This window comes from Hemicordylus capensis, chromosome 10 (genome assembly GCF_027244095.1).
Source record: "Hemicordylus capensis ecotype Gifberg chromosome 10, rHemCap1.1.pri, whole genome shotgun sequence".
NCBI classification, from domain to species: Eukaryota; Metazoa; Chordata; class Lepidosauria; order Squamata; family Cordylidae; genus Hemicordylus; species Hemicordylus capensis.
The window spans coordinates 28,555,174-28,569,205 of NC_069666.1; the positions used below are offsets into that span (position 1 = coordinate 28,555,174).

At 46.1% G+C, this 14,032-nt stretch overlaps 1 protein-coding gene across 10 annotated transcripts in view; it reads right to left on the minus strand.

The window, feature by feature from the left end:
- HERC1 (HECT and RLD domain containing E3 ubiquitin protein ligase family member 1) overlaps nucleotides 1–14,032 on the minus strand; it is a 151,031-nt gene that overhangs the window by 129,424 nt on the left and 7,575 nt on the right. Inside the window, exon 1 of one of the 10 annotated variants that reach the window (XM_053272820.1) lies at nucleotides 4,165–4,179. The exons of the other annotated variants lie outside the window; for them this stretch is intronic. The gene's annotated coding sequence lies outside the window, so the exon portion shown is untranslated. Of the gene's footprint in view, nucleotides 1–4,164; nucleotides 4,180–14,032 lie in introns of those variants that run through there. 10 annotated transcript variants of the gene reach the window in all.

Genomic DNA, 14,032 nt, shown 5'->3' on the forward strand with positions numbered 1-14,032 from the left:
GATCTTCCTGGGTACTATATTGCTCATGATTCCCAACATGATGCTAGAACTGCTATTAATAAAGAGTGCCTTCTTTCTTTATATGATGAACTTTCACAACTTCAACTGCAAGTACCACCCCAGGAAAGGGAAAACAAAGGAATACATACATCTGAAAGAGCTCTTTCTAATCTAAGATTAAGCTGAGGTTCTCAAACAGGTTCCCAGATGTTGCTGGACTCTGGCCATTAGGACTAGGGAAGATGTGAAAGTTATAGCTCAGCAACATCTGGGGACTCAAGTATGAGACCCCCTGGCTTAATCAATCCAAAAAACCATAAAGACCTACCCCTATAGACGCAGCCTTCTTTCCACAGAAAAAGAAATAAGAACATAAAAATCAGCCTTGTTGGATCAGACCAAAGGGGATCCGTTAGACCAGCATCCTGCTTCCCACACACCAGCCAGACGGCTCTGAGAGGTTCACAGGTTGGGCATGAAGGCAACAGCCCTCCCCGCATTGTTTTAACCAGTCCCAGATGCAACCTTATCAAGAGAAGGCGAATCCGGCATCACTTACCCATGCATTGGTCAAATCCTGGATAGACAAATGCAGTCAAGTCAGCTCTCGCCTGGTTGCCATTGGCAACCTAGAACGTGGGGGGGGTGTTTGAATGGCAGAGGCCTTTTTATTTTTAAAAATGTTTTCACTGAAGCAGCGGTTTCAAACAGTACATGGAAGCACTAAGAATGATTCTGCAGCTGACTGCTACTGGCCACCATTTTTCGTCTTTAATGACTGAACAGATTCTCAATTCATTTAAAAAATGGCAAGCAGCAGTACTAAATGCATGGGAAGCTGCCCTGTCCCAAAACAGACCATGGGACTATCTAGCTTAGTGCTGGGAGGCACTGACTGGCAGCAGATTCCCCACGATTTGGGGCAGGAGTCTTTCCCAGCCCTACTTGGAGATGCTGCCAAGGACTGAACCTACTACATGCCAAGCAGAGGCTCTAACCCTCAGCTACGGCCCCATCCTCAATGGTGGCATACAGGGGCCTCCCATTCAGCCACTGACCACACCAAGACCTGCTTAATATCAGCAAGGTGGCTGTATCATGTGCCCTTTAACTATGCTCTAGGAACCCTAGCTGCCAAGATGGTTCTCACAGAGGCTCCCTCGGTACCCTGAAGGGCCACCTTTGCCCATATGATCCTGCCCAGGCTTTAAGATCAGTTTCTCAAGCCTTGCTCTGGCCCACAATTACCTTTGATTTGTATGGCAGTAACTAGGGACAGGTCTTTTTCAGCAGTAGCACCATGTCTGGTGCTTTTTCAGCAGTAGCACCATTTTCAGCAGTAGCACCTTGCTTGATGAGACCAACCTGGTAACAGAGGTCTAGTGCCGAGGAGTTTTCAGCCAATATTTTAATCATCTGCTGTTTTATCCTCCATATTTATTGCTGAAGGAGTGGGTTTTTTGTATGGTATGGCTTTATAATTTTATTGTACGGTACCTGGGGAGGTGGTCACAGATGGTTGCCGGTTCGAATTCCCGCTGGTACTATATTGGGCAGCAGCAATATAGGAAGATGCTGAAAGGCATCATTTCATACTACGCGGGAGGAGGCAATGGTAAACCCCTCCTGTATTCTACCAAAAGAAAACCACAGGACTCTGTGGGCGCCAGGAGTCGAAATCGACTTGACGGTACACTTTACCTTGGCAGGTATTGTGCACAAAACGAGCTAAACATTGGTTAAACAACATACATAAAATGTTTGTTCCTGGCATCTGGTATTCAGAAGAACACCATTCCTAAACACAATTCCCTTTAGAAACTGAGACCATCAACAATCTATCCTTCATAAATTTTAATAATCGTGTACTATTATTGTTATGGATTTCCCTGTTGGTTCTAGGTCCGTGAAACAAAAACTGATACTCATACAAGAATTGACAATTACTCTTCCACAACTGGCAGTCAGATGTCTACCAAGTAATGGAGGAATCCACAACAGCGGACAAATGCTAAATAGGTTTGGGGGCAGGGGGAATCTCTTGTAAGTAGCACTCGATCGCCTGGGAGGGTAATTATTTATGCAGGATGTGTGCCGCCTAAAGAAGAACTGGAGAAGAGCCTTGTTGGATCATGCCAAAGGTGAATCTAATTCAGTATCCTGCATCTTCTCCCAGTTGCCCGATCGGATGCCAAGCACCAGGGCACAATGGTGTGTCCTTGGTAGCTAGTATGCTGAGGTAGACTGCATCTAAATATAGAGGCTCTGTTTACTTGTCACGGCTAATAAGCCAAGTGCTTTAAGCTGGAACATAGGAAGCTGCCTTAAGGGAGGAAGGCTGGTCTTATGGGGGCAAGCATTAATTGTCCTCTTTGCTAAGCAGGGTCTGCCCTACCGGCCATTAGTTTGGATGGCTTTAAAGGGCTTGGACAAATTCATGGAGGGCAGGTCTATCAATGGCTACTTGTCTGGTGGCCATAGGCCACCTCCAGCCTCAGAGGCAAGATGCTGATGAATACCAGTTGTAGGGGAGCAACGGCAGGAGAGGGGGCAGGCCCTCCCCTCTTGCCTGTGTGCTTCCCAGAGGTATCTGGTGGGCCACTGTGGGAAACAGGATGCGGGACTAGATGAGCCTTGGGCCTCATCCAGCAGGGCTGTTCGTATGTTGGTTTGTTCTAGTTTGAATTTGAATGGGAGACTACAGGTGTGAGAGGTGCAAGATATTCCTCTTAAGGGGTGGGTCCACTCTGGGACAAGCACCTGTATGCTTGCATGCAGAAGGTTCCAAGTTCCCTTCCTGGTGGGTTCCAAGTTTCCTCCCGGCTATCTCCAGGATAGGGCTGGGAGAGACTCCTGCCTGTAGCCTTGGAGAAACTGCTGCCGGTCTGTGTGGACAGTGCTGAGCTGGATGGACCAGGGGTCTGACTCAGTAGAAGGCAGCTTCCTACGTTCCTTGTGCTGAGTCAGACCCTTGGTCCATCTTGCTCAGTGGTGTCTGCCCAGCCTGGAGGCAGCTCTCCAGGGCTGCAGGCAGCAGCCTCTCCCAGCCCTACCCTCGGGATGCTGCCAGGGATCGAAGCGGGGACCTTTTACATTCAAGCAGATGTTTTTCTACTGAGCCATGGCCCCATCCCACGTGCGGAGTACCTTGCAGCACTCACATGCACTCACCCATCCAAGTGCAAACCAAGGCTTTCGAAGGGGACTGCTTGTGCTTGCTGCTGCAAGACCAGCTTTTCATCTCAAGCGGTCTTGAGCATTAAGACCACAGCGAGATCCTCCATGGGCCAGGCCAAAGGTAGATTCTGCCTGAGCATCCTGCTTCTGACAGTGGCCAGCAGATGCCTCTGGAGAAGCCCACAAGCAGGAGAGAAAAGCAATGAGGCCTCCTCTCCCTCCTCCTCCTTCCTCCAACAACTGATACTCAGTTCCAGACTGAATAGGGAAGCTTCATAGACCCGCCATGGGGATCTGGACTTGTGGTAGCAAGCACGACTTGTCCCTTTAGCTAAGCAGGGTCCACCCTGGTTGCATATGAAAGGGAGACTAGAAGTGTGAGAACCGTAAGATATTCCCCTTAGGGGATGGAGCTGCTCTGGGGCAAGCCTCTAGGTCCCAAGTTCCCTCCCTGGCAGCATCTCCAAGATAGGGCTGAGAGAGATTCCTGCCTGCAACCTTGGAGAAGCCGCTGCCAGTCTGTGTAGACAATACTGAGCTAGATGGACCAAGGGTCTGACTCAGTATATGGCAGCTTCCTATGTTCCTTGTCTATCTGTTTTGCCTATAACTCCAGCCCAGTAGCGGCTGATCCTAATAAACGGGGGGGGGCGTGTCATCAAAGGAGGCGCAGCTGCCTCTAGTTCCCTCTACATACAAACTAGGCAGCCCCACACAGAGAGCACTGCTGTAGTCAAGTCTAGAGGTTACCAGCATATGTGCCAATGTTCTGAGGTTGTTTATCTCAAGAAATGGATGGAGTTGGCATATCAGTCGAAGCTGACAGAAAGCACTTCTGGCCACTACCTGAACCTAGGACACCAGGGAGAGTTTTGGATCCAGAAGTACTCCCAGAATGTGCATCTGTTCTTTCTGAGCAAGTGTGACCCCATCCAAAATCGGCAGATCGAAAATGTCTCCCAAGTTCTGACCCCACACAATAAGTACCTCCATCTTATCAGGATTCAGTCTCAGTTTGTTATCCCTCATCCAGCCCATCACTGCCTCCAGGCAGGCATTGTTATGCCATCTCCTGATGATTACTTTCTCTCTAGGAAATGAAAAGCAATATGCTTCTGAATATGAGTATGAATTGTGGAGAGAGAGAGAGAGAGAGAGAACACGCTAAGGAAATATTTAAACTGTTCCCTTTGCTGTGTTCCCCCACAAAAATGGCTTTCCCTCTTCAGCTATTTCCCTCTTCATTGCTATTTGTCCACCTCCTGCAAGAAACCAATTAAGTGGCTGAATATTTTGTCCCAAGAGAAACACTACGCATTTAAACTGGATCTGTACAAGCTATACCCCACTGCACACACAGAATTGGCTTGCCTCTGACTGTACTGTGCATGCACTCACCGTCACAGCCCCCTCTAAATACCACTCTCTCTCCATGAGTCAGCAGGGTGTACTGTCTAGTCACAGATAACTTGCCTGAACTCATCATCTGCTTTCAGCAACCCACTTTTCCAGCTCTGCTCAACTAAATAAGAGACCTGTTATTGTACAGCAATGACTTCTTCCCACAATCTGATATTTTATTTTGGGTGGGGGGAAGAGAGCTCTGCAAGTCTTAATGGCCAGGACTGAAATTTCAAGGATTCCCAGTTTCTATCATCAAACCTGGGGTTCTTAACCTTGGGTCCCCAGATGGTGTTGGACTACAACTGCCATAATCTCCAGCAAAATAGCCAAAGGGGATTGATTATTGGAGTTGTAGTCCAACACCACCTGGGGACTCAAGGTTGAGAACTCCTATATTAAACTACAGTTACTGCTTTACAGTCATAATGTGTAGCTTTGCCATCATTCTTACTGCACTGCAACAGATGCAATTCAGACTTCTTCTGAATTTAGGCTTTCGAGCTAAGATTTCAACACAACCAGCATGCCATCGAGTTAGGCTACAGTGAAGTGAGTAGAATTTATTTCAGAGGAAGGAAATGCATCAAAGGTTAGAGAGATGAAATGAGAAATTTAGGGGGAAAGCTGAAATGAGAATTTTGCTTGCAGGAGCTTTTCTTTTAGCTTTAGCTTTTTTGTTTTGTTTTATCATTTATTTATTTTATTTTATATCTATCTATCTATCAAATTTGTATACCACCCGAAACGTTCATCTCTTGGTGGTTTCATTTTTGTTATCATTAACAAAACTAAGGAAAGACACAATACACACAAAAGCCCTAAAATAAAAGGAAGATATTTATGCTCAAACAGCCCTGGAAGCAAAGCTGTGACCACATTTTAAATCCCTGGGTGCCAGACTCAAATATTTAGGAGCCAGTGTCAGTACCAGCCCTAAACAAAACTATAAAGTTAATCCAAACTGCAAGGTTTACAACATCAAATCATCATATTCCTGTCCCACCTCCTGACATTTTTACAAACCAGAATGTTATTGTGTTCACTAAATAGCAGATTTGTTACGTCTGCAAGAAATATCAATCCACAGAAGAGCAAAAATGAGAGATACTTGAATAATTACACATTCAGCACAAACTATTTAAATAAAAACAGGCAGGAAGGCGCAGTAAATACTACTGCAAATAGCATACCATTTCATTCTCAAAAGCAGAAGACAAGGCTTAAAATGAAGAAAAACTAATATAGCAACCAACATAATTATCAGAGATTCAGCTTCTGTTTGAGAATATTCAAAATTCTGATTTATTTATTTATTTTGTACACTGCCTCAAGCAATTTAAAACCACAAATCTAGTTGTGGTTGGGTGAATAAATGTGTCTTTAGAGATTTTTAAACCGTTGTCAGAGATGGGGAGGCTCTTTTTTCAGCAGGGAGTGCATTCCAGAGTCTCGGGGCAGCAACAGAGAAGACCCGGCCCTGTGTAGCCACCGGATGAGCTGGTGGCAACTGCAGACTAACCTATCCTAGCTTGATCTCAATGGGGCTCATGGTGAAGATGCTGTTTTCTGGGCCTAAGCTGTTTAGGCCTTTATAAGTTATAACTAGCACCTTGTTTTTTGCCTGGAAACTTATTGGTAGCCAGTGTAGTGCTTTAAATATAGGAGTAATATGGTTTCTCCAAAATGACCCGGAGACCAACCTGAATGCCAAATTCTATACCAACTGCAGTTTCTGGATGACATACAAAGGCAGCCCCACACAGAGCACACTGCAGTAGTCAAGTCTGGAGGTTACCAGCATATGTACCACTGTTCTGAGGTCATTTATCTCAAGAAATTGATATAGCAGGTGTATCAGTCAAAGCTGATAGAAAGCACCTTTGGCTACCACCTCAACCTGGGACACCAGGGAGAAGTTTGGATTCGGAAGCACTCCCAGACTGTGCACCTCTTCCTTCGGTGGAAGAGTGACCCCATCCAGAATCAGCAGATTAAAATTGTCTCCTGCATACCGAACTCACACAATAAATACCTCTGTCTTATTTGGATTCAGTCTCAATTTCTTATCCCTCATCCACCCCATCACTGCCTCCAGGCAGGCATTTAGGGAGGTCATGCCTTCTCCAGATGATGTTGACATGGGGAAATAGATTTGGGTGCCATCATCATACTGATAACACCCTGCCCCAAATCTCCTGATGATCTCTCCCAGCTGTTTCATGTAAATGTTTAAAAAGCATTGGAGACTATATGGAGCCCTAATGTAGGGCCATTTACAAGTTCATATTTTGAAGAACCATCACCAAGCAACACCATCTAGAATCTGCCCAAGAGATTAAAGCAGCGCCTCCCACCCCCAACCCCCTTAAAATACTATAGTTGATAGTATCAACAGCCTCCAAGAGGACCAACCGAGTCACACTCCCTCTGTCAATTTCCCATTGGAGATCACCCATTAGGCTGACCAAGGCAGTCTCCACCCCACAGCCTGCCCAAAATCCAGTTTGAAATGGGTCTAGATAATCAGTTTCCTCCAAGACTGCCTGGAGCTGGGAAGCCATCACCCCCTCAATTTCCTTGCCCAGTCATGGAAGGTTGGAGACAGGTCTATAGTTGCTTAACTCTGAGGGATCCAATGTAGGCGTCTTCAGAAGAGGTATAATGATTGCCTCCTTAAGAAAGGAAGGCATCTTGCCCGCCCTCAGTGAAGGAAGATAATCTCTACCAGGCCTTCTACAACAACCTCACTGCCAGATAATATAAGGCATGTCATGAACAAAGGTCAAGAGAACAGGTGGGAGGTCACACCGTTCCAAGCAGCTTATCCACATCATCAGGAGTCACAAACTGAAACTGATGCAGCCCAACCACATAAGGGAGTTGCTGGACACCTCCACATTAGACTCTGCAAAACCTGTGGTGTTTGAATCTAGGTCAGCCCAAATACAAGATATTTTATCCAAACTACACAGAGCACAATGAAGCAGACACACAGGGCCAGCAAGTGTGGCTTCATATCTTATGTTTTCGGTATGCACTAATGAAAAGAGAGCATGGGAAGGAGAGAGGGTTTTTAAAAAAAAAAAAAAAACATGCACGTGTGCCAAGAGAACATAAGAACAGCTCTGCTGGATCAGGCACAAGGCCCATCTAATCCAGCATCCTGTTTCACACAGTGGCCCACCAGATGCCTCTGGGGAGCCCACAGGCAAGAAGTATGTGCATGCCCTCTCTCCTACTGTTGCTCTCCTGCAACTGGTATTGAGCTGCATCGTGCCTCTGAGACTGGAGGTGGCCCACAGCCACCAGACTAGTAGCCACTGATAGACCTGTCCTCCATGAATTTGTCTAAGCCCCTTTTAAAGCCATCCAAGCTGGTGGCCATCACCACAACTCATGGCAAAGAATTCCATAGATTAATTATGCACTGTGTGAAAAAGTATCTCCTCTTGTCGATCCTAAACATCCCAACCTTCAGTTTCATGGGATGACCCCTGGTTCTAGTGTTGTGTGTAAGAGAGAGAAATTTCTCTCTGTCCACCCTCTCCACTCCAAGCATAATTTTATACACCCTGATCATGTCTCCCCTTAGTCGCCTCTTTTCCAAGGGAAAGAGCCCCAGATGCTGTAACCTAGCCTCATAAGGAATGTGCTCCAGGTTCCTGATCATTTTGGTTACCTTCTTCTACACCTTTTCTAGTTCTACAATATCCTTCTTAAGATATGGTGGCCAAAGCTGTATGCATTACTCCAGATGTGGCTGCAAATTTGGCCACTTCACTGCCTACTCCAACTTCTAGATCATTTCTGAACAAGTTAGAGCACTGGTCCCAGTACCAATCCCTGGGGGACCCCACTTTCTATTTCCCTCCATTGTGAAAACTGTCAATTTATTCCTACCCTCTGTTTTCCTGTCCTTCAACCAGTTACCGATCCACACATGAACCTGTCCCCTTATCCCCTGACTGCTAAGTTTTCTCAAGAGCCTTTGGTGGGGAACTTTGTCAACAGCTTTTTGGAAGTCCAAGTATACTATGGGGAGAAGGGATTCCCAGTGCACACAAGAACAAGCATTTCTTGTATAATACGCAAAGTGGTCTTCAGATATCCTGGCTTCCTTATCCTCTAGGACAGGGATTGCCTTTGGCCATTGCAGCTGGCCAGCAATATCTGGGGACCCAGGGTTGAGAACCCCTGCTCTAGGACCAACTAGGCAACAACCCAATAGCTTAAATATTCAAAATAGGCAGCATGCATTCCAGCTCCTTTTTTCAACTCTTTTTTGTTGTCCAAAACATTACGAGATATAATTCTTTTACATACATACATACATATAAACACACACACATAAACAAGCAAAAGAAAACAATTACATAATGGTTGCAAATACTTCCGAAACAGCATTCTTGTTTACACTCTCACAACCTAAGGTTCCTTTGCCTGTTTTTCTCATGTCCTGCATGCAATCACTTGTCATGAGACGCTGACTGCAGGATGAACAACAGTCATATATAGGTCGCTATAGCAACACTGCAGCAGAAATCAGCAATTCATCCCTCCAAAGACTGGGCCATGACAAGCCATATTACCTCATTTCCGTCTTGTGTGATAGAGGATGAGGGTGGCAGGAAAGGGGAGGAGAGATCCTTTAGAGCAGTGTTCCCTCTAGCAAGGATTCCCAGATGTTGTTGACTACACCTCCCAGAATCCCCAAGCAAAAGCCATTGCAGCTGGGAATTCTGGGAGCTGTAGTCAACAACATCTGGGAATTGCTGTTAGAGAGAACACTGCTTTAGAGACATCTATTTCTTCCCAAAACCGAAAGGCAAATGTTAGAAGTATTGCCCTTGACCAAACAATAGTAAGGACATAATACTGAGGACTGCCCTTATTCTTTTGTCTATTTTCTATAATACCTTATGTGTATATTCAATTTTGACATATAAAAATCTAATATATCCTTTGAAAAAAGATATCTAACATTTCATACAATATAATCTCATGCAACACAATAGAAGTGTCTCGTTAAGTAGGACTATAAATTAACTTCAGCAAACCAGGAGACCACACTCCAATCCTGAGCTGCTCTGGGCTGAACACTCATCACCAGAAGCTGAGCTAAATCTTCATTCTTCTGGGTGTCACCTTAGATTAGGCCTGCTCAACTTCGGCCCTCCTGCAGATGTTGGCCTACAATTCCCATAATTCCTGGCTATTGGCTGCTGTGGCTGAGAATTATGGGAGTTGTACTCCAAAAACAGCTGGGGGGCCTAAGTTGAGCAGGCCTGCCTTAGATGGTCAATACTGTAGAAGATCATCTCATCCATCTAAATGTTAGGATGGGCACGGACCTGTTCGGATGCCCTTTTATGGGCCTCTGAACAGGTTCGAACACCGGGCGGTTCAAAAGGTTGGGGGTGGGGGGAGAAATAACTTGAAGGGTGGGGGAAGGTGCACTTACTCCCCCCCCCGGCCGCGTTTCCCCCACCAGTGCTCACTTAAAAACCAGTCCAGCGGGGCAGAAGCACACCTCCCTGCCCACCCGACCTCACCTCAGACCGGAGGTAACCCATGCACATGCACATGGGCTACTTCTGGTCACTTCTGATCCAAGGAGAGAACGGAGGGGAAGGGAGGTATGCTGCTGCCCCGCCGGAGCAGTTTTTAAGCGAGCACCAGTGGGGAAAACGCAGTAGGGAGGGAGTGCACCCTCCCCCGCCCTTAAAGTTATCCCTCCACCGCTGGTTCCATGCACATCCCTACTAAATGTTGCTAAATTTCCCAGGCATTATAAACAAATATATATCCAACCTTACAGGCCGAAGAGTGAAACTAGATAATACAAGGAAACTGTGAGCCAAAGCAACAGTCTCAGCACTCCCGCAAACATCTGGTAAACCAAAACGTGTGACATGACCCCACCACATTGAGAGTTCCATGTTCTACTATGTTGATATTACATCATGAGTTAAGATTCACTAGACTTTAACAGGGAGAAGGAAGGCTGTAATGGAGTCATGCCTTCTCCATATCAGCTGGGTCTGTTTGAAGCACTTGGTAGTGCCTCACACCCTGCACCACCGGCACGCTGTTCCTACTGCATATCCGTCAGGCTGAGCGCCGCCTCCTGATGGCACCGCCTAAACTGCAGGAGCAACCTGCTGGAGCATCTTACCAGCTGGCTCCAAAGAGCCAAACCCAGTGCAGCAGGCCCTACAAAAACGCTGGCCTCAGAGCTTGCTCTTCAGCCTGAGCAACTTGTGTCTGGTGCGAGGGATCTGCAAAGCTCCTTCTCCACTGGATCCTGACTCTTGCCAGGCTCTCAGCCCATCTCTTTTAGACCATCCCTCTGCACTTCAGTAGGCAGCTACCTGCCTTGGTCTTGCTATGGGCCAGCACCTTCTCTCCTCACTTCCGTTCCCTCCCCAACTGTCCAAACTCAGACTTGTAATCTCCTCAAGACAAAGAGCTGGACTTCTTTTTCTAAACGTTCCTCTAAAAGGGCCTCATCCATGGGTGGTGCTATAGAACAAGAATTACTCCATAACACCACCTGTGTCACTTTCGGTCTGATGCAGCTGCCAGCCATTACGGCTGTGTTTTTGATTGTACATCAAACAAAGGCCGATTACAGAATGTAGAACTTCTCATTTAAGCTTCAACACATACGGCCCAAAACATGTATCTGAAGGAAGTGAGGATATACACAACCAATCCCTGAATAATGTGTGCTTCTTTGGAAGCATTTTGGGGCATCTGCTGACAAAGAAAAATGCTTCTCATGAAGAAATACACTCCTTTCAATCTGTCATGCTCTAGTACACAAGGCTACAACTGAACACCCACTCCAGTCACAGTCCTTTTGGGTACGAAGTCCAGGCATCAAAGGAACCGGGACAATTCTCTCCTCCACTCGGGGCCGATTCCAGCATTGCACAATGGCAACATGGCAAATAAAAGCCACACACGCCTCTCCTTGCCCACCCCAGTTGCTACTTCCAGGCAGCGGACAGGTCTCACGAATGTTCTAACCCAGAGGTTTTCAAAGTTAGGTCCCCAGGTATTGTTGGACTACAACTCCCATCATCCCCAGCCACAATCTAGCTCTTCTATGACAAGCAGAGAATGCAGCTCAGAGAGTTCGGGAAAGCAGTTAACAGTCACAGCCTCTCAAGCCACAATCCAACTACAAATCCCAGCACACCACTGCACTGTCATAACCAGTCACGTCCCCACATCAAAAATGGCAGCTTGTAGTGGCTTCACAATACAGGAAAACATATTTGGGGTGCCCAGATTACTGTGCTTTGCCTTTTTTTGAAGGGGCAGTACTGCAGCGGAATTAAAATCCCTCTCTAGGCTCAAACATCAAACCCTTAGAAATCTAGGGAACTAGACATCCAGCGTTTTCCCCAACACTGACAGCTCAAAAATGGTTGTGTGAATGAGCCTGGTGACATTCCCCACCTCCAGCAGACTATCCTGGTACTGACCTCAGAGACCTGCCATTGGGTGCAACTGCTGGCCAGGCAAGGCTAGGGGAAGTACTGACATTGAGGCAGTCTTCTCCCCCTTGCTATTCCTGAAACTGCATCACATCTCTTTTTAATCTTTTCAGCCTGAGAGGTCTGTGTACACATGCTGCTTTATGAAGAGTAAGGGGGGCAGGTCCCTGGTCCAAGGAGCTTACAGTCTAGATACTGACACAAGGGAGATGACAGAGGAAAGGAAGGGAAACAGAGGCAGAACAAACAGGGGAAGACAACAGTTATTACATACACACATACACACATATACACACACACACACCCCTAGGCTTAGTTACAGTAAGTGTAGCACCTGGGCAGTTATGCCAAATGCTTTATGAAAAAGATGAGTTGTATGAAAAGATTTGAAAGTAGTGAGAAAGGAAGCATCAACAAGGGTTGCAGAAAGCAGTTCCAAACACAAGAGGCAGTAAGGGAGGAAAGATGAAGCCATGTGGGAAGCAAAGGGTGGCAGACTGGAGGAGCGAGGGTTTTAGACTGTGAACCCTTTGGGGACAGAGAAGCACTTTTATTATTATCTCTCTACATAAACTGCTTTGAGTACTTTGTTGAAAAGCAGGGAGAAAATAAATATCTCCACAGTAGCAGCAGCAGCAGCAAAATAGGATGCTGGGATCGAAAGGGACCTTGGAGGTCTTCTAGATCAACCCCTTGCTCTAATGGGGGAACTGCTACAACACCCATGACAGGTAGTCCCTCCAGTCTCCAGTCAAGGAGAGCTCACCTCTGAATGAGGCAAACTGTCCTAGAGTGGAGGGGACAAAAGAAGCAGGAGTCAGAAGCATATTCTGGGCATTTGGAGGCAAAAAGGAGAAGAAAGGCTGGACAGCAATTGCAGAGGCAGAATGGGTTAAAGGCTGGGTTTTTTTAGAATTATGGATGTTTGAACACAGTAGGGAAGGAGCCAGGGAAAAGGGTGATGATGTGCCAGAGAGGAAGGAGAAGAGAGAAAGAGAAAATGTTTGACAGAGGTGAAGAGACAGAAGTTTGAGCAGGGGGAGAGATTCTATGCAATTCTGAAAGTATGTGCCAGTGGTAGCATCTTTCTGCGTACTTCTAGGGTTGAGCACAATTCACACAACTGAGGAGTTGGACTCTGTATTCTGATTGTCACCAGCAAAACACATTCTGATTTAGAATCCTGTGAGCAGCAGAGAACCCGACAAAAAGGTCTGTCACTTCTTCAGGTGGTTAGAAAATGTGCTAGAGATATTGTCAGCGAAAATCTGATGCAGAAGACTATGGAGAGTAACAAAAGTTCACAATCCACAGGCCCTAAGAGATATATCCATTTAAGTTTTTGTCAGTGACCAGCACATGCAAACTCTTAAATCAAGACTACAAGAGGAAGGAAAAAAGATTTGTCTGTCACCTAGACTTTCTACTTATTGTTCTATGCTTTCTTTAGAATGTCTTGAACTTCTGGAATGACAGCTGGATGTCAAACCTTCACTGACATCAAAATTATTGAGGTGCTTCCACAACATACAGTGAGCTGAAACAGCAGCAGCAAGCAGTCCAGCCCAGACTAAGTCCAGGCACAAATCAGATGGGAAAGAATGTTGATCTGTGGCATTTCCAAGCCATCTTCAAACTGAGGGTAATGACAGCCAGAAGCACCTTTGATCCTCTACCTACCAGTTTTATACCGTTTTAAGCCAATGAAATCTAACACAATTCAACCCTCATTAGAAAAATCTCAGCATTATCTATCCTCAATATCCACCAGCAAAGAGAGGCCTCATTTTCAAAGGGCCAGACAGAACAAGAACCTTTCCGCTTATCTCCTAAAGGAGGCAAGTGTCCAGGATTCACAAACCTCCTGGGGGTGTGAGGTCATTCCACATCATCAAGAATGGCAACTGAACACAAGTGACATTGAATAATAAGTGTTTATATTAAGT